Here is a 25,190-nt window from a genome sequence, read left to right as displayed (position 1 = left end):
TTTGTGTGATATATATTTCTCCATATTTTGTACTTCTATCGATGTCTTCATTTTAAAGTTGGTTTCTTGTAGACAACATATGGTTGGGTCTTGATTTTTTTCTTCTGGCCCAGTACGACAAATCCTTTTCTTTAAACTGGCTTATTTAGATTAGTCACATTTGGAGTGATTATTAATAGAGTTAGAATAAAATTTACTATTTACCATCTTGCTATCTGTTTTATTTGTTCCATTTATTCTGTATTTTTTTCCTTTTTAAATGCTTTCTCTGGGTTTATTGGAAAATTTTTTTTATTATTTCATTTTACCTTTATTTGATGTTATTTATACCTCTTAAATTTTTTTCTAAAAAAAATTTTAGTAATCATTTGCATTGAAAAACAATCTGAGTCTCCTCTCAATAGTACACCATTGACATATTGTGTAAGGAACTTATTATAGCGTATCCTCAATTCCTCTCTACCATTCTTTGTGCTATTGCTGTCATCTATTTTACTTTTACATAGCTATCAATAGAGACTATATTGTTACTATTTTGTTTAAACATAAAAAGTAACTACAGTAAGAAAATAATAAATTCGATCTTAATTCTATATTTTATATGTATATGCTCTTTATTTATTTGTGTAGATTCAAGTTTCTGACCTATATTATATTCCCTCAGTGAAGATCTTCTCAGCCTTTGTTGTAGAGTTGAACTGCTGCAATCCTCCTCTGTCTGCAGCCCCAGGGGCTTCCAACTCTTGTTTTGTCTCCACACTGGGCCTTCAGCAATTCACCAAAAATTTCTAGCTGAATCTTCTTATTGGCTTATATGGCACCCGATGGCATCTACATCTGCTCCAGGTAAGCAAAAATTTGGGTCCTGTTTCTCCCCACAGACAAATCTTTTCTGAAGATTTCTGGTTAGTTGTTTGCTCTTGTGACCTCAGCTCTCCAGTGGAAAAGTCATTCATATGGCTATTATTAAAAAGTCAAAAAATAACAGATGCTGTTGAGGTTGTGGAGAAAAAGGAATGCTTATATATGGTTGGTGGGAGTGTAAATTAGTTTAACTACTGTGGAAAACTGTAGCAATTACTCAAAGATGTAAAGACAGAAATACCATTTGACCCAATGATCCCATTAGTGGGTATATACCTAAAGGAATATAAATAATTCTATTATAAAGACACATGCACATGTATGTTCACTGAAGCAATATTCACAATAGCAAAGACATAAAATCAACTTAAATGCCCATTGATGATAGCCTGGATAAAGAAAATGTGGTACATATACACCATGGAATACTATGTAGCCATAAAAAGGAACAAGATCATGTCCTTTGCAGGAACATGAATGGAGCTAGAGACCATTATCCATAGCAAACTAATGCAGGAACAGAAAACCAGATGCTACATGTTCTCTCTTATAAGTGGGAGCTAAATGAAGAACACATGGACACAGGGAGGGGAACAGTACACAGTGTGGCCTATCAGAGGGTGTAGGGTGGGAGGAGAGAGAGGATGAGGAAAAATAACTAATGGGTACTAGGATTAGTACCTGGGTGATGAAATAATCTGTACAACAAATCCCCATGACACATATTTACCTATGTAACAAACCTGCACATATACCCCTGCACTTAAAATAAAAGTTAAAAATAAAGAATAAATAATAAAATAAATTATTCATTTGTTATTGTCCAGCATTTTTCTTGTTGTAAGGGTGTGTGTGACACTCTTTCCAGCCCTCTATACCTCCACACTGAATCTGGAAATCCAATGAATCCGGTTTTGGTTTTGTTTTGTTTTGAGATGGAGTCTTGCTCTGTCACCCAGGATGGAGTGCGGTGGCTTGATCTTGGGTCATTGCAACCTCCGCCCCCTGGGTTCAAATTCTCCTGCCTCAGCCTCCTGAGTAGCTGGGATTACAGACAACTGTCACTGAGCCTGGCTAATTTTTGTATTTTTAGTAGAGACGGGGTTTCATCGTGTTAGCCAGGATAGTCTTGATTTCCTGACCTCGTGATCCGCCTGCCTCAGCCTCCCAAAGTTTTGGGATTACAGGCGTGAGTCACCGCGCCTGGCCAAATTTTTTTTTTAATTTCTGTGTTTCATGTTTTTCTTTCCCAAATATCCTCCAGCTTTAAAATACTGTCTTGCCTTTCATTATTGTTTATATTTTTTCTTTTATCTGTAAAATAAGCTTAAACGATCTTTTTAATGGTGGCTTTCATATTTTTCTATTTCCTCTCATTCTTTTTTTTTTTTTAGATGGAGTCTCCCTGTCTCACCCAGGCTGGAATGCAGTGGTGTGATCTGGGCTCACTGTAACCTCTGCCTCCCAGGTTCAAATGATTCTCCTGCATCAGCCTCCCAAATAGCTGGGATTACAGCTGCCCGCCATCACACCTGGCTAATTTTTGTATTTTTAGTAGAGATCCAGGCTGGTCTTGAACTCCTGAACTCAAGTGACCTGCCTGCCTCGGCCTCCCAAAGTGCTGGGATTACAGGCGTGAGCCACCGCTCCCAGCCTCCTCTCACTCTTGAGCACTAATTCTTTTTTTTTTTTTTTTTTTTTTTTGTGATGGAGTCTCGCTCTGTCACCCAGGCTGGAGTGCAGTGGCGCCGTCTCTGCTCACTGTAAGCTCTGCCTCCCGGGTTCACGCCATTCTCCTGCCTCAGCCTCCCGAGTAGCTGGGACTACAGGCGCCCGCCACCACGCCTGGCTAATTTTTTGTATTTTTAGTAGAGACAGGGTTTCACCGTGTTAGCCAGGATGGTCTCGATCTCCTGACCTCGTAATCCACCCGCCTCAGCCTCCCAAAATGCTGGGATTACAGGCGTGAGCCACCGCGCCCGGCATCTTGAGCACTAATTCTACCTGTGTTAATTCTTGCCCATCTCTGTGTCACGATGGTTCCTCATGCAGTTTTGATGGTGCTTGCATGTGTAGTTTTGATTACGTAATTTTGAATTCTGATTTATTGTCAGTAAGAGCTATGCCTTCTATGGTGATCTATACATCCTGGGTTGTGCACTAAGGGAAGTTTTTTGTTTTCTTCTGCCAGGGTTTCAGGATTCTACTGCCCTGGATCAATCTTTCTGTCTAATTCTCAGTTACCCGTAGGCATTATAACTCACATCTGTACATGGTGTATTCTGAGGTTTTGATTTCTTGCAAGTAATTATTTTTCTTTTTAATACAAAGCACCTGTAGACTAGAAGTTTACGTTTCAGTCTGGCTAGCCCTTAACACATTCGGACAGTGACTCGGTTCCAATTCTCTCCTTCCTTCATCTCCTGGCTTCCCCTGTGCATTAAAACCCCAGTTATCAGGCCAAGTCTGAAATCCCTGTTGATCCACATGGCAACAGCTCCTGCACATTGCTTTAAGTCTCATTTTCATTGCTGGAACCTAGGGATTTCCATCTGTCAAGTACAATGTCAACAAAAAGTGACCTACAATTCTACTTGCTTGTTTCTGGATGGCGGGGTCCTTCCCCATCCCCTGATTCACTCCCTCTGATGCCAGCTCAGTCTGCTGTGTTGCTGGGGGAAGACTGAGCACAAGTTTTATGTGATTCAAATTCTGTTCATGACCAAAATGCAAAGTGTCTCCCTTTGTTTCTTTAAAAAAGAGAGATTCAGGTCAAGGCCAATTTGAACTCCACTCTCCTTAGTTACTTGAATTAAAAATACAGAATTTAGTGATATTTTCGTTACCTCCTTTCCCACTTTATGAGTTGTAAATACAATGGTTATTGTCTACATGACAGCAAGAAGGCAAGGTATTTTGATATATATATGCAGGGGGTTTGATATATATATGCAGGAAAGTGCTGTTGATACCTTAGTTTATTTGAATGTGACGTTTAATCATAGGGGATTAAATTTCTTGGTATTTCGCTAATTAATAACATACTGAGTATACTTTTTTTTTTTACTCTAATTATTTTCCTCCAGTAAAGAGTAGACCTCCGACTGGAGGAAGCAGCCTGTCTTTCACCCGTAAACTGTTGTTTGCTACACTGAATTCTGTATTACTCTGGCCCTCAAAGCAGTCTCACCCTGAGATGAGCCTGGACATAAGTGTCATAGCCAGTGGTGTAACAAGTAGAAAGGCTGTGTATGAAGACACTCCATCTTATCTGCCAATGTTTTTTTCATCTGTACAATTAAGGTGCTCTATTACATCAGCTCTAAGGTTGTTTCAAGGTTAAGAAAAAATTAAAATCATAAATCAAAATTTCAGAAACATTGGAGGATTGAGATGCTACAATTTTGGAGTTTATAAACTGATAGTAAAGAGAATTGAACAGAAAATGACCTCTGTCCTGAGAGGAAGCAACCCCAGGGAAGTCTTGCCAGACCTCACCTCCACCTGCTCTTCTTTCAGAGACTGCACAAGAAGGGTGTTAAGGACACATTTCCAAATCTGTCTCCCTCCTCACAGCACACTGCCAGGCAGGATTCAGGTCTCACTGTTTTCTTGATTCTTAGAACCTGTCACTGATGCATGTGTGTTGACCGAATAAATAACGTACTGTTTTTCTTACACTTGCCCTTTCTGATCATGAGTTCTAAGTTAGTATCCTGAGTGACTACTGCTCCTCACTTGCCTTATTTTCATCATCTTTCAGCTGTCTCCCTTCCCTTCCTCAACACCAACAAGCCCTACATCTGCATGCCTGATTCCTGCACCACAACTCAGTTTTAAGTCATGACTATTTAAACTCACATTGAAGACTTGTGCCTGGTTGTGTGCTAGAAATGTCTCCTTGGCTCTAGCTGTCTTGCATCCTAGAAGGAATAAAAATCTACATAGCTGCAGAAGGCAGCATAGCCCCACCTGAAGGAGGTGAGATCCCGGTGTGGGAGAAGCAGGCGTGAGTGACAGGACATCGGTATCCGTCCTTTAAGATGATGAGGAAGCTGCTTTGCCGGCCCAGCATTGCCTCCATTTTAGCTGCCCATTTAAAAGGAAGGAATTCTTAAAGATAATTTCCAGATTATTACTGGAAGAAAAGGGAATTTTCATTTCAAATTTGGAGTGATGAATGGTGAAGAAAATCTTTTAAAAAATTCTCTTTACTCATGTAGCTCATTTAAAAAATGTTTTTTTCTGGACCATTAATGAAGCAGGTGTAGTGTTTTATTTATTCGCAGTGATGAACAAAGTGAATAAGGCCAGTCTGATTTTACCTGGAAACATTATGGAAAAAAAAAAAAAAAGACTCGCCTTCCAGATCAAGGGAGCTCTGCCAATGCTCCCCTCAGCGCCTCTGCATGAGTGCGGTCCTCCCAGAGCTCGCCTCTTCCCTCTGCAGTCCCGAGCTGCATTGACGCTCATGCGCCACAAGATGGAGCCTTCAAAGCGGGTCATTTCCTAGTGCTTCCTCTCCATTTCCTCCTGTGAAAAGTCAATGTCTGGGTTTGTGAGGGTTTAGGAAAGAGAGGCAAACACAATAAGGACGAGGTGAGCAGCCACTGAGGGGAGCCACTGAGGGGAGCCACAGGATTGTCCTAAAGAAAGCAGACCTGATCTTGGCTCTCTCTCAATGAACACTGCTATCAGCGTCTCCGTGAAGGCACAGAAGACACGCTCAGCAGGTGTGCAGGTAACATAAAGCCAGAAGGGATAGTTGGTGCATTTGGATGACATCGTAAAGATTCTAAGAACTTTTAGCAGGATGAAATTGACCAGGTGAAAGTGAGCGGGAGCACATGCATAGGCGTGTCTTCGATGGAGTAGTAAAAAGAGATTTGGATGGTGAAAGAGGAGACCTGAATCTGTCCCAGACCATACTAAGGTGCCTGTGATGGTTATTACAATGTCATCTCACACAGCGCTTCGCAGAGTATGCTTCATGGACAGCGAGCTGGCAAACTGCTTGTTGCTTGGCCTCAACAAGATGTGGAGCTCTGGTTACAGTGTCAATGGACATTATGACAAATTTCATCACATTGTTTAGTACAGCCGAATAGGCAAAACTTTCCCTAAGGAAGCAAGGCATCAATCTACCTTCTGGCTTGAATTCCTCAACTTGCAGAGGACCTGCCCTGAGAGTGGTGCTAAAATTTGAAGGCTCCTCTGTGTCCGTACTAAGTACTTAATACTGATTGTGGTAAGTACTTCAAATGCATCTTTGTATTTGTAGAGACATGGTGTATTTTGAGCTAGTGTAGTGGAATGGTTAAGTACATACATCTGGACCAGACTGCTTCGGTTCCTTCATTTGATGGATAACAATACAGAGGGTTGTCGTAGTGAAGGTCGGAAGTATAGAGCATGTGAAGACACCATGTTTCCTGGCACATCGCATGTGCTCAGTAAAAGGAAGTGAGTAATAATGTGTTTCTCCTCAATAACTCTTTGAGGAAAGTGCTGTTGATACCTGATTTTATTAATGAGGAACTGATCTGAGTTTCAATGAAGCAAAATAAATTCCTGGAGTCACGCAGTTCTTAAAGGCGGGATCCAAGACTATAAACCAGGGATTTTCTGACTCTAAATTTCAAACAAATGGTTATCCATTATAGAACACTGCCATTTCCTGATTGAACTGGATCAGTGGCTTTTAAGTTTTTTGATCAAAACTCAATTATGGTCATAATCTATACACACACATACTTGTGTATCTAAATCTGAAACATAAGTTTTATGTAATACTTGTCTTTCATATGTGCAATGTACTCCGATACTTTCTACTGTATTTTATTCAGTTTTTAAAGAAAGCTGGGGTTGAGTGTCTTAGTCCGTTCAGGCTGATATAATAAACATACCATAGACTGGGGTGGCTTAAACAACAAACATTTATTTCTCACAGCTCCAGAGGTTGGGAAATCCAAGATCAAGGCACCAGAAGATTCAGTGTCTAGTGAGGGTCTGCTTCCTGGTTGAAATATAGCACTTTCTCACTGAGTTGTCCCATGGTGGAAGAGGCAAGGGAGCTCTCTGGGGTCTCTTTCATATGGGCACTAACACCGTTCATGAGGGTTCTACCCTCATGACCCAATCACCTCCCAAAGACCCCATGTCTTAATGCCATCATATTGGGGATTACGACCTCAATATATGAATTTGGAAGTTGGGGGACACAAGCATTTAGTCCACAACAGTGACCCACTTAAATTGATTTCATGGCACATGAATGAGCTATATAACCCATGACTTGAAAATATGTACCAGCAATTTCTACAGACTCTTTCATTCTAATGTTCTCTGATTCTCCTAAAAACCAAAAATACAAAAAAAGCTTTCAAATCCAATTCCCTTAGTCCAGAACAGAAGACTGACTTGGGAGTAGTACATGTGAAAAAGAAGTAAGGATTTTATCCCAGGTCGATACGTGAAAACGCTGCAAAGTGGGGACAAAAAACTCACCTGTAAGGCTCCATCAGGGATCCTGCATTTCCTCCTGGGAATCATATTTTAAGAGAAATTAACAACCTAGACTGTGTTCAGAGAAGGACAGTGAAGGTGGGGAAGGATCTGAAATTATTTAAGAAACCAAGAACGTTTAATATGACTTTAAGGAAGAAGGGTCTCTAAATAGTTTATATTTATATATATGTGTATATATATGTATATATGTGTGCGTGTATATATGTTATGATAATAGGTCTCTGAGTTAGTAGAATAATTTTTCAGCATTAAATAGGTCTTGGTCCACCTGACATGGTATTTTGTATAAAACTTATGTTGCTTGTGTGTTTTAGATTTTGGTGTCTACAGTGAGAATCCTGTAAAATGATTGTGATTGCACCTCCCTCCTGTGAGAGGCTGTGAAATGCAGGCAGGAAACAGCCCCTCCCAGGTTAAGCGGAGGAGCTCTGAAGCTTGGCGTTGGCAGGATTTTTGCCCAGCTTCAAAGGGATTTGAAGGGTGGTGACAGGCTCCAGCCCGGACTGCGCCTCGGAATGCAGACGCTTCTCTGCCTAGAACCTGGCCCGGCCCTATGGGAAAGCCCCAGTTCTCGGCGGCACTGAACTGGTAAAAAGCACTTGCCGTGGGTTCCCTCCCCTTCTCCCCCCCTCCCTGGCCATGGAAGTCAGGAAAACAGGCAGTGAAAAGCTTCAACAGTTCCTTTCCAGTTTACCACGGGGGGCCCCAAGGAACGCCTGCAGCTGGAATTCCCCGGGAGACCGGGAGCTGTAACAATAGAGGTCTGCACTGTGGTTGCCGAGGGAGGGCTTCTTGTTGGAGTGGGTCGCCGCAGATTTGTTAGTAGCTTATTAAATTCAGGAAGGAAAGGGGAGAGAGAAGTTGAGTGTGACTCAAAGCTTACTTGGTAGGGAAACCTGGGAGCAAAACGGGGCCACCAAAACAAAGTGGAAAAATTGCAGTTGCATAAGTTGTGGGGAGAAAGGATAAATACTTTTGATAGTACTATGTTTGTGGCTTTGAGTTGGGGCTGTGTCTGGGAAGTTTCGAAATGAAGCTGGCATAGTTAAAATATATTAATCTTGGCCGGGTGCGGTGGCTCACGCCTGTAATCCCAGCACTTTGGGAGGCCGAGGCGGGCGGATCACGAGGTCAGGAGATCGAGACCATCCTGGCTAACATGGTGAAACCTCGTCTCTACTAAAAATACAAAAAAAATTAGCTGGGCGTGGTGGCGGGCGCCTCTAGTCCCAGCTACTCGGGAGGCTGAGGCAGGAGAATGGCGTGAACTCGGAAGGCGGAGCCTGCAGTGAGCCGAGATCGCGACATGGACTTCAGCCTGGGCGACAGAGCAAGACTCCGTCTCAAAAAAAAAAAAAAAAAAAATGTATATATATATATATATATATATATATATATATATATATATAAATCTTGCTGCTCAACCTTCTACTACCCAATGTTAAATCCAGACACTTGGGTAACCTTTGATCATATTTGAGACTGAAGTGGCTCTTAGAGATACTGAAACTTCACTGTAGTCCCGGATAGCATATTCATTCATTCGCTAGCTGTTGGCACCTCATACTGAGGTTAACTCTTAGAACAGAATTATCATATTTATTTTTGGTAGTTCTTTCAAGTTCTTTCAGTAGACTTAAACAGGTTAGTGAGTTTTGGTTTTTTAAGCACCTAACACAGTATGTGGCACATAGTAGGTACACACACACAAATACATACATACATATATAATTTTTTTTTGAGATGAAGTCTCACTCTTTTGCCCAGGCTGGAGTACAGTGGTGTGATCTTGGCTCACTGCAACCTCCATTTCCTGGGCAGCAATTCTCCTGCTTCAGCCTCCCGAGTAGCTGGTGTTACAGGTGCGTGCCACCATGCCCGGCTAATTTTTGTATATTTTTAGTAGAGATGGGGTTTCACCATGTTGGCCAGGCTAGTCTCAAGCTCCTGACCTGAAGGGTACACAAAAATACTGAGTCAAAGAAAATGCTAGATGCAGGAAAGCCCATCCAACGCAGCTCCTTACTTTGCAGATAAGTTAACCATAGCCAAGGGAGGTGAAAAGACTTCCAGCTGGAATGGGATCAGACTCAGATTTCCAGACAGTCAGCCATAGATTTTTCCACTGCACCATCCTGCCCCCTGCTGCTTGACTTGTCAAGAAACAGTAGGTGTTTCAAAAGGCAGGGGTTCTTCGAGAATTTCTTGTTCTCTATAGTTGACGTTCTAAGATCATATTTGAAGGAAATTTACTTTTTGTGTGTTCCGCTTCACAAAGAATATATTTTCTGCACTGAGGAGAAAACCAAACAGATTGCATTCTGCTCTAAACATTAAAACCAAGAGATCACAATTTGATAGCCTAAAACCAAATATCCTGATTTAAAAAAGGATTCAAACAGACATTTCTTAAAGAAGACATACAGATGGCCAACAAGTACATTGTAAGATGCTCAACATCACTGACCCTCAAAGAAATGCAAATCAAAACCACAATGAGATGCCATTTCACACGTGCTGGGATGGCTATCTCAAAAAAAACAGAAGACAGCAAGTGTTGGTGGAGATGTGGGGAAACTGGGATCCTTGTATATTGTTGGTGGGAATGTGAAATGGTGCAGCAGCTATGGAAAACAGTGCAGAGATTCCTCAAAGAATTAAAAATACAAAACATCTCATGTATCCTATAAATATATACACCTCTGTACCCACAAAAATTAAAAATTAAAAACAGAACTAGCAAGCCTATTACACAGCATATACCCAAAGGAATTGAAATTAGGGTCTTGAAGAGATATCTGTATTCCCATGTTCATAGCAGCATTATTCACAATAGCCAGGAAGTGAAAACAACCTAAGTGTCCACAAATGGAGGAATGGATAAAGAAAATGTGATCTGTCTATCATCTATCTATCTATCATCTATCTATCTATCTATCTATCTATCTATCTATCTATCTATCATCTATCTATCATCTATCTATCATCTATCTATCTCTCTCTCTCTATCTAATCTATCATCTATCTATCATCTATCTATCTATCTATCTATCTATCTATCTATCTATCTATCTATCATCATCTATCTATCATCTATCTATCTATCATCTATCTATCTATAAAATACATGACTACTATACTACTATTCAGCCTTTAAAAAGAAGGAAATCATGCTCTTGCAATAACATGGATGAACCTGGAGGACATTACGTTAAGCGAAATAAACCAGACACAGAGGGAAAAATACTGCCTGATTCCACTTATGTGAGGGCTTCTAAAGTAGTCAAACTCATAAAAGCTGAGAGCAGAATGGTGATTGCCAGGCGATGAGAGGAGGGGAAATGAGGAGATGTTGTTCAAAGTGTATCAAGTTTCAGTTATGCAACATGAGTATGTTCTTGAGATCTGCTGTGTGACACAGTGGCTATAGTTAACAATATGGAATTTTGTACTCTAAAATTTATTAAGACGGTAGATCTCATGTTAAGTGTTCTTACCACGAAAACAAGCAAAACAACAAAGACACACAGGAGACTTTGGGAGGTGTTGGGTATGTCTATTACCTTGACTGTGGTAACAGTTTATTGGTGTATGCATATGACATCATCAAATTGTAAATCTTTACGGTTCCTTATACAGCAGGTCCTCTAATAATGTCGTTTCGTTATAATGTTGATGAGGAAAAAATAATATATTCCCAGCCAGGGCCGCTGTCTGTGTGGAATTTGCATGTTCCCCCCATATCTGTGGGGGTTTTCTCTGGGTCCTCCGGTTTCCTCTCACAACTCAAAGCTGTGCACATTAGGTGAACTGGCATGTCTACATGGTCCCAGTGCAAGAGTGTGGGTGTGTGTGAGTGTGCCCTGCCATGGGATGGTATCCTGTGCAAGGGTGGGTCCTACCTTGTGCCCTGAGCTGCTGGATATGCTCAGCCACCTGCAACCCTGAACTGGAACAAGCGGGTTGGAAAATGAATGAATGAATGAATGAAAGTTACGGGTTGGAAAATGAATGAATGAATAAAAGTTACAGATTGGAAAATGAATGAATGAATACAAGTTGATTGTAAAAAAAAAATTGTAAAATCTGCGACAATCATACAAATGCATGACAATAAGCAATGAAGTGTTTTGGGAGCCTGTTATATTTGTGATGGTTTTCAATCGGCTGAGGTGGGAGGAAGTGCTCCTGACAATTTACGCTTTGCAAACACTTATTCCTTGATTTAACCCACCACCATTACGACCATTGTGACTTGCTGATTTATCAAAAATTGGATAAATATTTTACTTGTTTTTATTAATCTTTCTCAAGTGTATATTTCACATTTATTTCAATGGCTAATATTAGGAGTGTTGTAGTCTTTATTTAGAAGTTTGGTGATGTTTTTGTGACTAAAAATATGCTGTAGGAACTTAACTCTTGTTTGTATCAATCAACTTATGGGAAAATTGGTTTTGTTATACGTTGCTTTGCTTAAAGTTGCAGTTTCCAAGAAATTATCAACAACATTAAGTGAGGACTTACTATATATCCATTATGCCTCAATAAAACTGTTTTTTTTTTTTTTTTTTAATTTGAGACCTTTACCCGGGGTCCTGGTGACCAAAATTAAGGCCATGAGGACATTGAGTGATTTGATACATGTATCACCCTCCCAGGCCCGTCTCCCTGGGCTGCCTGCACTGTGCAGTGCCCAGTGCCCAGCTGCGCTTGGCCTAAATAAGGGTTTATGTGGTTGTTGAAACAATGAATAAAAAGTAGAAAGAATACATGCTTACTGATGGTTGTCACTGTACAAAAGATAAATGGCTTGTGAATTCTTGGAAGTCATTTTTTGTTCTGTTTCTTTGTTTCAGGTTCATATTCTAAAGAGAGCAGGCACTGAGCAAACGTTTGTTGAACTGAACCAATCTGCTCGTTATGGGGATGTGACCTCCACTTCATCATGTCAAACTGAACAAACACATACTTCTCCAGACAAATATTGAAACTGGTGAACTTCAAAATAAGGTAAAAAGCTCCTATGTTTCCATGCCTCGTTATATGCTACAAAAAATCGAATGATAAGAACAAGAACAAAGTAGGTTATTTTGTTTGCTATTTAACTTGTGCGCAGGTCTTCACAGAATGAGAGGCATAGCAATACTTATGACCCCAGGCTAGTTCTGTTCTTTGCCAGTGTGTGGTTTGGGAGTTCTGTGAAGTGTTTGCAGTCGCTACTAATAATCCAGGTGACATGGCAAACATTGCCATTCCCTTGGTCCAGCACAAATAGAGGAGGGTTCACTCATAGGCAGCATCTGAGCAACAGGCTCACCAGACATCAGCCTCTTCACTCCGACTCTTCCAAGCTCCAGCTGTCTTCATTAAGATATTCTGGAAGCAACTGAGGAGTTTCTACAAACGTTTTGGAAATTACAAGTAAAATATATGTGTTTTCTTTTCTCCTTGCCTTTTTTACGGGGCGTGATAACGAAAATTTAAGTTTTTATAATTAGGCTTTTTAAAAGGGAGGAGATCTTTAACTTTTATTTAAATGTGGAAGATTGCTTAATGGTATGGAAAATATGCCAAAGATGGTAAAGCAAGCAGGGAAGGCCAGAGCTAAATAACTTTGTGTCTTGGTTGCTGTGGGGAAGGTGAGTGAACCATTTTTCCTGTGAGGCATTTTTGCAGGTATGTGTAAGGTATTGTAGCTTTAAGAAGGAGTTTGGACAAATGTCCTTATGGCCTGTACACGTGGGCTATGTATAGGACTTGTGATTTGATCTTTAAGGCCTGGGGAAACCCCTGGAGGGGTAAACAGAAGAATAGTATGATCCCTCTTAGGCTTTCCAGAGGAGAGTGGGTCACATTAGGGCAGGACTGGCTGGAGGCATGGAGACCAGTTAGGAGGCTATGGAGACAGTCTGATAAAGGGTGACTATTAGAGACTGAGAAAGGCCACAGCAAAGAATGTAAAAAGAGTGTGGAGAAGATGAGATGGAGTGGCGACATATTTAGAGACTCAGTCCCCAACTGGGAGAAGGAGAAGTTTAATATGACTCTGTGGTTTCTAACTCGGATGATATTAATTTTTCATATTGTTGAGACTACAGTTTTTCATGTTGAATTAGTAACTGTTAAGCCTCAAACATATTTGCAGCTGGCAGAATGTAGCTCAAGAAGAGACGCTTCAGGGCATCATGGCAGGAGCTTGGGCTGTGGAGGCTGGGGTGGGTCTGCGTTTGAACCCAGCTCCTCCTAGGGGCGTGACTGCAGCCAAGCACCTCAGAGTTCCTCTTGATGTGAGGGTTGGGACCTCCACCCCCCAGGATTTTTGGGGATGGGGAAGTTGGGTGAGATATTCTAAGTGAACACACTCTGAATGTCAGCTATCACTTTTTTCTCAGCAGGTTAGGTGGAAGTTTGTTTTCATTTCAGTTAAGGTACGGGCTGTTCTGACTGCGGTGCAGGCATTCACATGCCCGCTGCTAGAAAGCTGGAGCTGGAAGGAGCATCGGGGACTGCCGAGTCCTCCCTTCTCATGTATGGATGTGGATGTGGAGGCAGGCCCTAAGTCTTAGTGTAGGTGCCGACGGTGCAGGTGAGAAGCCCCCTGGTAACTCACTCAGCGCTGAGTCTGCTCTTCCACACTCTCCAACATGACGTCATGGTTTATAAGTGAGAAGCAGGTCACAGGTCCCTAAGGTTTCTGCGAGGGAGGCAGCATTGCGCAGTGGTTCAGAACAACTGCTGCACGGGGTGAACCCGTGCAGCTTCTCTCACCTAAGTTTCTGTTTCTATATCTGTAGGTTGGGAATAACGCTGTGGCTGTGTAAGGCCACCACATACAGTGCTTAGCACATTGTGAGCACTCAACGTAGAAACAGATCTTATTTGCTCTAGGTCTGACAGGCCAATGTCATCCAAGCAGGGAGACCCACATGGCCTGCAGCACATTTAGGGCCATCTCTATGTCAATAGCATCCAATGGCTTTAAGTGGGGCCTGGACTGGAGCCTCCATGTTGGGGGTGCAGGCAGGGGACTTGCTCTCTTGCTCCCCTCGGCATTGGAGACAGGTGCCACTTTGCAGGCTCAGGGGGTGTGATGCAGGATCTGGATACTAGGGAGATCACAGCCAATGGGGAAAGGCCACACAGTGTAAATGGGTGGAAGTGGGGGATATGTTGGGGGGGGTCACTGGATGAGCCACTCTGGGACATTGATTCCTCAGAAGGGGATCTGTCAGTCTGACCCTATACACTGAAAAAGCAAGTCCATCAAACCTTCTACTACTAGAGCTTCTTAACTAAATCCCTAGTAAACCTCCTTACTTCATTTGGTAAATTCAAAATTAATGGCATAATACTTTCGCAAGAATATACCACGAAATCATTTTCCTTCTTTTTGGCCAGACTTTACTTGTTTTAGATTTTAAACTCAGATTCCAAGTAAACAAAGTGATTGTTTAAATTACTTGTCATTGACCCCACAGCAATAGGTGTTCAGTTTCTGTTTATATTTACTTAGTATCTTAGAACCATTTAATAGCAACATAACAGAGCAAAAATAGCACCCTTAGAAACTTGTATACACAATCAAGACCCGGGCATTACCATGGCTGAAGGATTCCTTCAGTACAAGGAAATACTAGAGAAGTTTGGCAGGCATGACTTAACTGGCCAAGTCATAGAGAAAGTGAACATCACAGATGGTCAGCTTGTAAAAAAGTGAGTTTTGGCTTTTCAGATGATTAACTGGCAGAGTGTGCAAACTTTTGCTGTTGGATTATTTTATTCTAGGTTGACTCACTTAAAGAAGAATTTGAATCATTATTTAACAGAAAAAAGACCAATAACAAGCATTATTGCTGGAACATTCTATGGGTAGTAGACTGCTTTCTATACATGATTGGTGAAAATTGTATTTCAATTAATTATATATCCTGATAATATATGAATTAATACTGTGATATCATGCATACAATAGCAATACTCAATGGAAATATAGCAAAACAGAAATGAAAATAATTTTGTTTTTCCTTGAGAAGGTATTTCAATTTTTTATAGTATTTCAGGGACATTAACATAAATGTCACTTATCACAACAAAGTACCTTAGCTACAAAAGGTATATGAAATTGACTGTCAAATGAATAGATGGTCCCCAAACTTGTCTAGAGAAAGATGAGATCCCGACAGTTAAAATTAAGTAATTTAAAGTGAATCAACCTTTAAAATAACCTTTGCTATTACTCAAATGATAGAAACTCAGAATTTAAAATTTCATGTCATAGCTATGTTCACATGTGAAACTAGTGAATATGAATATGGGAGCAACATTTTTCATTAAAAAAGTAAAGACTGATCAATGATTGCTTTTATTAAATTGCGTGATTCACATCTGGAGCTACTTAACATTTCAGAGAATGCATGCCTGAGGCTGTGATAACATTTGGTATATAAACCAGTCTGTAGAATAAGTTAAAAGAAATATTTTAAGTAGGCAGGGTGCAGTGGCTTATGCCTGTAATCCCAGCACTTTGGGAAGCTGAGGTGGGTGGATCGCCTAAGGTCAGGAGTTTGAGACTAGCCTGGCCAACAGGATGAAACCCCGTTGCTACTAAAAACACAAAAATTAGCCGTGTGTGGTGGCAGGTGCCTGTAATCCCACCTACTCAGGAGGCTGAAGCAGGATAATGGATTGAACCTGGGAGGCAGAGGTTGCAGTGAACCGAGATGGTGCCATGGCACTCTAGCCTGGGTGACAAGAGCGAAACTCCGTCTCAAAAAAAAAAAAAAAAAAAAAGAAATATTTTAAGTAATATTAGGGTTGGTGAAGTATTAGTATAAGTTTATAACTATCACATAAGATTTCAACATTAATTGATCAAAAAAACATTTTTCTAGCAGGTGCTGGATAGATAGATGGCATCTTCTTTCACATAGAAGAGCAAAGCAGTTTTCCAAAGGTCTTTGAAATTCCCCAGGGAGTTCTGTGCAAAGACCACGGAGACAGGTGAATGCCTTCTATTTCTACAGGCTTTACCCTGAATGGATAATAAAGTTGCTGGTCAACCAGGCAGGCCATATGGAGTCACCCTTCACTGAGGCCCCTGGTAGGCCCAAGTCCTACAACACTCAAAGATGTCCCAGTAATGACTGTAGACTCTTACTCTTAACTTTACAACCTATTATCTGTCCCTTAAGCCTAAATCAGCTCTTCAGAGAGAGAGAGAGGAAAACATAATTTGTTTCCCCCCACATCCCAGAGCAGAAGAGTCAGCCCTCGGGCTTCGCTTCCTGGTCTCAGGCTCCACTCTGGCTGCTGGTGGCTTCCTAAGGAGATCTGAGATTGGGAACAGGCTGAGAGGGAGGAGGTCCTAGGGCTTCTTATTCCCTTGACCACACAGGAAATTCCTCAGAGACACGCTCACTCTGTTATGGGCTCCTCAAAGCCAGTCTCTCTCAGAAGGAAAGCCTGGCAGTGAGTGGAGGGCAGCGAGTCAGGGACCATCTCATCTTCTCTGCTCAGTTACCTCCCTGGGTGCCCATGTCCATATATGTGATATAGATAAAATATCTCCCTTGCAGAGGTGCTTGATATTTAAGAGGCCAGCACATTTTGAATGGCTTACAAGTGTCAGCTATTATTACTATTTGTGTGTGTGTGTGTGTGTGTGTGTGTGTGTGGTTTTTTTGTTTGTTTGTTTGCAATGGGGTCTTGTTCCTCCCAGGCTGGAATGCAGTGGTGAGATCATAGCTCACTACCGCCTTGAATTCCTCGGCTCAAGTGATCCTCCTCCCTCAGCCTCCTGAGTAGCTGGGATTACAGGTGCACCCCACTGTGCCTGACTGATTTATTTTTTATTTTTTGTAGAGATGAGATCTTATTATGCAGCCTAGGCTGGTCTCAAACTGCTGGGCTCAAGTGATTCTCCTGCCCCCGCCTCCCAAAGTGTTGGGATTATAGGCATGAGCCACCATGCCCAGCCTACTATTTGTTTTTGACAACCAAAATCTTCACACCTTGGCCCTAAATCTCAATACATTTGTCTAGCAAATGGAAATAGCAACAAAGGACTAATCCGTGTCAGCAGAAATGTTGGCTATTTCATTAGAAATGTGAGTAAACTCATCCCAGGAGCTATTTCAAGTTATGCTGGTGTGAAAGACCGCTGCGGAGTTGTTGCCCAACTCAGATCTCCTCTGGGTGGCACTTGGCAGCCTCCATCTCTGTCCTGGTATTCATGATCCCGGAATTGTCGGGACTGGTCAGCACAGTGGACAGATGCCATTACAGTGGTGGTCTTCAGCCTCTGGAGGGCTTTCTTAATGTAAGCTTTTTTACTAGAAGGCTTTCCCTCTTTGGTCATTGCAGGGTCTGAGGATGACACTGAAATGAATGTCACCAATTATGGGTGCCTACCGGGTGCAGGTACTGAGCTCATTTCATGCAGAGGGGTGGGTGAGGACTCTGGAGCCAGGGCTTGGGCTGGAAATCTAGATCCAGCACTTCACAGTGCAAATGTGGGCGAGTGACCAAGCTCTGTACAACGAAGTTTCCTCTGGATAAAACACAGAGAGTGGAAGTACTGAGCTCGGAGGGTTGTTGTGACAATAAAAGGTGTTCAGTAAGTGTTCGCTGTTGCCACTGTCTCATGGCACCTTCATGATGTCTTGGTGATTGTTTCAGTCCTGTTTCACAGATGACAAAAACAGGCTCATAGAAGCAGTGGACTCTGTGACACACACTGAATAAGCAGAGAGGCCATGCTTTGGGGTTAGAGAAAAATTGCAGCTGTTTCCACTCCGAACCTGAGAATTCTGTTTTTCCCTAGTTACCAATACATTTTGAGAAAGCCAATTTTATTGGATTTAGAGGCCCAGCTCACCTGATTGATTCCTTGTGGTGGGAGACATGAATTTCCTAGTCCAGTCTCTTTGAGGATTGAAAGAGCTCGGTAAGAAGCCAGCAGAGTTGGCAAGGTTGTTGATTTCAATAACCTGTGGGCACACATCTGCAGGAATTACAGGTGCACCCCACTGTGCCCGACTAATTTATTTTTTATTTTTTATTTTTTCTAGAGATGATATCTTACTATGTAGCCTAGGCTGGTCTCAAACTGCTGGGCTCAAGTGATTCTCCTGCCTCCGCCTCCCAAAGTGTTGGGATGATAGGCATGAGCCACCATGCCCAGCACAGAAGCTGAGAACCCCAGCTTCTCAGAGAGAAGGTGTGAACAGACAGGAGTGTGTCAGTGGGATGGGATTTATAGGCAGCAGAGACAGAGAGTTTCTGTGGGGCATGTGCTTTTAGGGATGTCCTGGAGAGAGGTATGCTACCTGTGATCTGCTCAGTGTGCAAGGTCCAGGAAGACAGATGGGCCAGCCATGGAGCTGAACAGAAAGTAGCAAAACCTTAGATGGGGCTAGGTGTGGTGGCTCATGCCTGTAATCCCAGCACTTTGGGAGGCCAAGGTGGGCAGATCAACTGAGGTCAGGAGTTCGAGACCAGCCTGGCCAACAGGGCGAAACTCCGCCTCTACTAAAATCACAAAAAAATTAGCCTGGTGTAGTGTCATGCGCCTGTAATCCCAGGTACTCAGGAGGCGAAGGCAGGAGAATCACTTGAACCCGGGAGGCGGAGGTTGCAAAAACCAAAAACCTTAGCTGGCCCAAAGCCCTTTATACTGGTCCATTTGCTGTTAGAGATCCACCCAGACACCAGGATTGCCTCACCCTGCCATAGAGGGGCATGATGAGAGAAAATCCGCAAAGTTCATCAATAGCCCACATGTGGTTAGGGTATGTGAGAAGCAAGGCCCTCACTGTTACTCCCTGGGGGTGGAGAGCGGGGCTTAGGGGGATCTGGGTTCTGACTGGCCTGGTCTGTCATCAGATTTACTTCCTACATTAGACTTTTAGGGATGCTGGAACAAAGCACCACAGACTGTGCAGCTTGAACAACAGAAAATGACTGTCTCACAGTCTGGAGGCTGGATGGCTGAGATCAAGGTGTCGGCAGGGTTGGCTCCTCCTGAGGCTCTGGGGGAGACTCTGTCCAGTCCTCTCCCCAGCTCTGCAGGTTTGCTGGCCATCTTTGACGTTCCTTGCTTGGGGGAGCATCACTCCTGTCTCTGCCTTCATCTTCACACTTGTGTTCTCCCTGTGTCTGTGTTCAAATTTCCTCTTTTATAAGGACACAGCCTAGCTGGATTCGGGGCCCACCCCACTCCAGGATGACTCTGTCTTAGCCAATCACATCTGCAAGGACTCTTTTTCAAATACGGTCACATCCTGAGGAGCTGAGGGTTGGACTTCAACATATGAATCTGGAGTGGAGCTGGGGGAAGTGGCGGCAAAGCTGGGGGTTGGGGCACAGTTCAACCCTTAACATCTTCCTTTTTCTTAAGAATAATCTTCAACTTCTCTCCACCCCAAACTTAATCAGTGTCGTCCTGATAAGAGAGGGAGATGGGAAGACTCAAAAGCCTGCTTCAGAAGGCAGTGAGCTGACCCCAAGCTATTCTAGAAGTAGGTGAGGGTTAAAGTTTAATGATAAGCCTTCTGTGTTGACTTCTTCCAAATCATTCAAAGGGCAGCTCACATTTTTGGGGCTGTGTCATCTGAGGAGAGTGAAGGACCTCGCAGGGTAAAGCCCCGCCCCTCCCATTTCCTTCTCCCCCAGGAAGGAGTGGCTAGAGGAACGGGCCAGGCAGGTCAAAGCCATCAGATTTTAGAATCTCTACCTGGTGGCTCTCTCCTTCCAGCTGCTCTCTGAGGGTTGTCTTAGTGGGTTAGTTCTTTTTCTCCAGCAGTAGCTGTGGTTTTGTAACCTGAGGCTGGCCAAGGACAGTGGCTCCCAGCTGAGCTCAGCACCACTGCTACCACCAGACCCTGAGCCTCCACCCCAGTCATTTGGAAGTGAAAGAAAGGTAAAAGATATTTAATGCTTACAGATTATTCACAAAGGGCTCAAACCAACAACTAGTAACCCAGAGACAAAAATACTTTAAAGTGTGCTAAGTTAGAAATCACTAAAAGGTCGGATGATACCCAGGCCCAAGGTGTGCTGTGTGGAGCCAGCTGAGGCAGGCGGTGAGGTGAGCCACGAACTCTGAACCTCCCTGGTGGCAGGGAGCCTGGTGTGGGGTCTGGAAAATAGAGCCAATCAATTCACTTGGAAGTCCTGGCTGCGGTTCTGGGCTCACCCTGAACCCTGGGTGTTCCCTGATGTTCCTATAGCTGATTTCAATACTCAAGTCACTGTAGTTCAAAGGGCAATTTGACTTTTGCTTGTCCAAAGAAAACTTTTAAAAGAAAAACTCTTCAATATAGGCAACTATTTTGTCTCTTTTCACCCAAATGCCTATTTGACATGTTTGTCGGTATCTCAGTCGCAGAATGTGCACTGTTATCCATCAGCTAAGGGCTTTCATTATATTCTGGTAAATGGGCCAGTTTAACCTGGGCATCAGTATCTAGGCATCTTTTTTACAGTCTCAGAGCCTAATATCTTTCAGTAAACTACAAAAGGCTTTATTTTCAAAGCATAATTCCAAGCTTATCAAAGTCACAGGAATTTTACTTATTATTATGAGACTTCCTGAGGAAAAGTAAAGTAAAAATATAGGTAAGCAGGCTTCTAGAACTTTATTTTTTAGCAGGTGGGATGGAGAAGAAAAAAATACTCCTACTGGTTTTGAGGTCATTATTTTTTCAGTGTAATGGACTTTAAAAGCAATAAGCAATGGGAAGCTGGACCTCACTTTGTAGGTTCAGGGAAAAAAGAATCACCTTTCTTTTGTGTGGTAGAAAACCTCCTGTAAATGCAGATTTGAGACCGTGTAACAGAATTCTGGGGTCCTGTAAATGCATAGATTTGAGACAGTGTAACAGAATTCCGGGGTCCTGTAAATGCATAGATTTGAGGCCGTGTAACAGAATTCCGGGGTCCTGTAAATGCATAGATTTGAGGCCGTGTAACAGAATTCCGGGGTCCTGTAAACGCATAGATTTGAGACCGCGTAACAGAATTCCGGGGTCCTGTAAACGCATAGATTTGAGACCGTGTAACAGAATTCTGGGGTCCTGTAAATGCATAGATTTGAGACCGTGTAACAGAATTCCGGGGTCCTGTAAATGCATAGATTTGAGACCGTGTAACAGAATTCCGGGGTCCTTTGAAGCATTTCTGTAAAATTTATGGAAGAAATGCTTGTGATTGCTGTGATCTGTGATTACTTCATTATATCAGGCTTTGTGTATACATCCAAATGATTTATTTTCTTGTTTATGTGTGTGTGTGGTTAGGGGAGGTAGAGGGAGATTTGTCTCTAGCCTAATGCCTGGCACGCAGTAGAAGCTTCTCTCAGATAATTTTGGCTTCAAACAAAAGCAGCATGAAAAACACACATATATTTCTTTCTCATTAGGAAATGTGAATATATAGTCCAGGGCTGGTATGGTGGACCTACAGTGCTAAAACCACACTCTATTTTTCCATTCTGCTGTGATTGGCTACCATTCCCACGGTCACCTCATGGTCCATGAAGGCTGCTAGAGCTCCAGCTGTTCAACCATTCTAGGACAGGAAGGAGGAAAAGGGGAGAAAAAGGGGATCCCTCTCTATTCATGAGTCTTACTGAAGATACCACATAACACTACTGTTTCCAGCTCAATGGTTGGAACAGTGACATGTGACAGGTGGCTGCAACAGAGACTGGGAAATATGCATGGATTAGGGAAAAAAGTCAGAATCCTTTTATTAAAAAGAAGGGAAGAATACATTTTGAGAGACAGCTAGCAATCCCTGCTACACTGCCCAAAATAATGTTTGTTGAATTGAATTGGATCAATTGGCCAGAACTGGTGGTGGTGTTCTTGAGTTATTTTGTTCTTGAGATATTTGGAGGTACGTTGTTGAAGATATTTTATCTTCCTCCTTGAAAAATGGAGTAGGATGTTTCTGTACCTTTAGTGTGATAAGTGTGGGACTTGGGAGAGAGAATGGTGACATAAGTACATCTTCAGCTGACACCAACTTACTCTGGGCAAGGACATTAAGACGCTTGTGCTCTTTTATCCTAAGGAAGTTGGGTGTGAACACGAATGGTGTGAGACAAATGCTTTCAAGTTCCATAGTATGTGCCAGGCACATTGTAAGGTGAAAATGAAGTGCTCTGGTGATGAATGAGAACAATCTGAGGATCTTATCTCTCCAGTTTCCTCCACATAGTCACTACAGGGGACAAAATCTGGAGAAGCCTCCAGTTCCCTCATGAATTTGGAAATCATTGGCATTATAAATGGTTCCACCACTTGTTTTTTTGTATGACCAACCAACAATAAGTTATTTAACATTGCTAAGCCTCAGTTTCCTCATCATTAAAATGAGAATAATAAAAATCCCTATGTTCTGGGGTTGCTGTGAGGATTTTTAAAAATACATGTAAAGAGCTTTGCTCTGTGCCTGGCACATACTAAATACTCAGTAAATATTAGCTGTTCTTATTAATAATGCAAAAAAGAGCAGAAGAAAAATGCCCAAAGTTACGTTCCCAGGAGAACACATCCTGGTTGGATGATTAAGTAATTATAGGAAGATTATGTGTCAGTCAGAAGTGGGGAGCAGTCATGGAGGGCCTAGGAAGGCAGACAACAGACAAAGGCCAGCCCACCTGTCTGCCCACTCTGACCAAGAGGCCTTCTCAGTGAATTGGTTTGGATTCTTGGGGTCCCAAGGGAAAGGCTTTCTCAATTGTAGATAAAAGTACACATGGCTATATTAGCATGATGCTATTTTGCATTTGATTTTGGTTCCTCATTCACTGTATAATCTTGTGATTGTAATTTGCCTTGCCTTGTGGATCTATATACAGGGAAAGAATGAATGGGCCATATTGGCTTGAGTATTCAGCTGTGATTCCCATTGTAAGATGAACAAAGTGGCGTTCTGATGTTATACATTATTGTCTTTGAGGTTGGTTAATGTGAGTCTGCCACCCAAATGAAAAAGCATTCACTGTCTCCGCCCACCATGTGCTTCATAGGCATCTTCTTTTGGAACTTTTTCCCAGAAGTTTTTACACCAAGTAATGAATATAGGGAGCTGTCACCACAGATTCATTGAGGGCCCATTGGTTGTCAGGCACTGTATTAAGGACTGGGGAATATGGTGGTGAACAAAAGGGACACTATCCCCACCTTGTGGAGATTACAGTCCAGCAGGACAGAGAGTTGGTAAACTATTGCTACATCATCACAGACGATGTACCTCATGATGTCAGAAAGAAGCCCAGTCACAGGAGCAGTAAGACAGGGAGGTGGACACAGACAGGCTGGTGTAGGAAAGGTTCCCTCTCAGTCTCCACCTGAGACCTGGAGGACGAGTGGGAGTATGGAGAGAGCACATGCCCCACACTGGAGTCTGTGTGCTCCTCTTCCACCTTCCTTGTCATGGGTGTTGGGTGGGGACACGGGAAGCTACATCACGAGCCCTGTCCCCTTGAATCTGGACCTGTCCACTCTGCGTGTTCCTTTGAACGTCCCCACGCTTGTACCCTGTGTGGCAGCTGCTGCAGCCCGATGTTGCAGCCTCCCCTAAGATGTGGAAAACCCAACTGCCCAGAAGGAAGCCTGTGTTCCTGGGATGTCATGAGGGAGGGAGAAGGAAAGACAGCATCACAATATTCATCCTGTTAGGATGCTGTCTCCATTCTTCAGAAACCAACTGAATGGGTGTTTAGTATTCTGTGAATCTTTGCTTTTATGTACTTTTTTTTTTTTTTTTTGAGACGGAGTCTCGCTCTGTCTCCCAGGCTGGAGTGCAGTGGTGTGATCTCGGCTCACTGCAGCCTCCACCTTCTGGGTTCTAGTGATTCGCTCGCCTCAGCCTCCCAAGTAGCTGGGATTACAGGCATGCGCCACCATGCCCGGCTAATTTTTATATTTTTAGTAGAGATGGGGTTTCACCATCTTGGCCAGGCTGTCTCAAACTCCTGACCTCAGGTGATCTGCCCACTTTGGCCTCCCAAAGTGCTGGAATTACAGGTGTGAGCCACCGCACCCAGCCTACGTAAACTTTTTTTTTTTTAATCAAACTATTCTTTGCTGTTTTCAAACAAACACATGGAACACACTCTCACAGAAGCCTAACAACCAAAAAGTGTTGGAAAGGAAAATTGGCTTTGTGGTTTACATTAAATAATACATGCTTATTTATAATTTATCTTTTCAGCCTGCTAGACTCCATTTTTAAGTATAAAACAGAAAGACAGCCATCAGGCCCAAGAGAAGTCTGAAATATATCTTTGAAGTTTGGAAGTGACTCATGCCGTGAGTCTGGAAGTGTAGGTTTCTTTTGAAACATGCGCTGCTGTGGCAGCTGTGATCACTGTCTCCTCAGCACTGGTGGCCTAGGCAGGCAGCAGGGCTCATGTCAGCTGTGACTGACTGTCATCATATCCCACAGGACACTCTTGCTCGTTCTGTTGCCAGCCCTACATTCTCCCCCTTCTGCCTGTCTAGACAGCCCCTTTCCTTAGAGAAAGGGGAGATCCTGCGAGCTCTGCGCCGGCCCTGCCTGCAGCACACACACTGTGCCCTCCCCTCCTTACTCTGTTGGGTGCTAAATCCTCGCCTCCATTCCCCATCTCTGTGTAAACCTCATTGGCTTATGAAAGTCTCCCTTGGCCCATAGACTGATTTCCCCAGGACAGCCTCTGTTCCACAGCACGCATCACACTTGCAGTCACTTGTATAGAGCTGATCTTCCTGGGAAACTCTGGGTCCTCCTTGGCAGGGACTATG

General features: G+C 42.8%; 1 protein-coding gene across 1 annotated transcript in view; it reads left to right on the top strand.

The window, feature by feature from the left end:
* Nucleotides 1-12,387: 12,387 nt before the first annotated feature.
* RP1 (RP1 axonemal microtubule associated) overlaps nt 12,388-25,190 on the top strand; it is a 71,934-nt gene continuing 59,131 nt past the window's right edge. The window contains exon 1 of the mRNA XM_055286392.2: nt 12,388-12,405. The gene's annotated coding sequence lies outside the window, so the exon portion shown is untranslated. The remainder of the gene's footprint in view (nt 12,406-25,190) is intronic.

The sequence above is a fragment of the Symphalangus syndactylus genome, chromosome 7 (assembly GCF_028878055.3).
Source record: "Symphalangus syndactylus isolate Jambi chromosome 7, NHGRI_mSymSyn1-v2.1_pri, whole genome shotgun sequence".
NCBI classification, from domain to species: Eukaryota; Metazoa; Chordata; class Mammalia; order Primates; family Hylobatidae; genus Symphalangus; species Symphalangus syndactylus.
The sequence above is the reverse complement of the archived record's forward strand: the minus strand, read 5'-3'. Positions and strand labels throughout refer to the sequence as shown.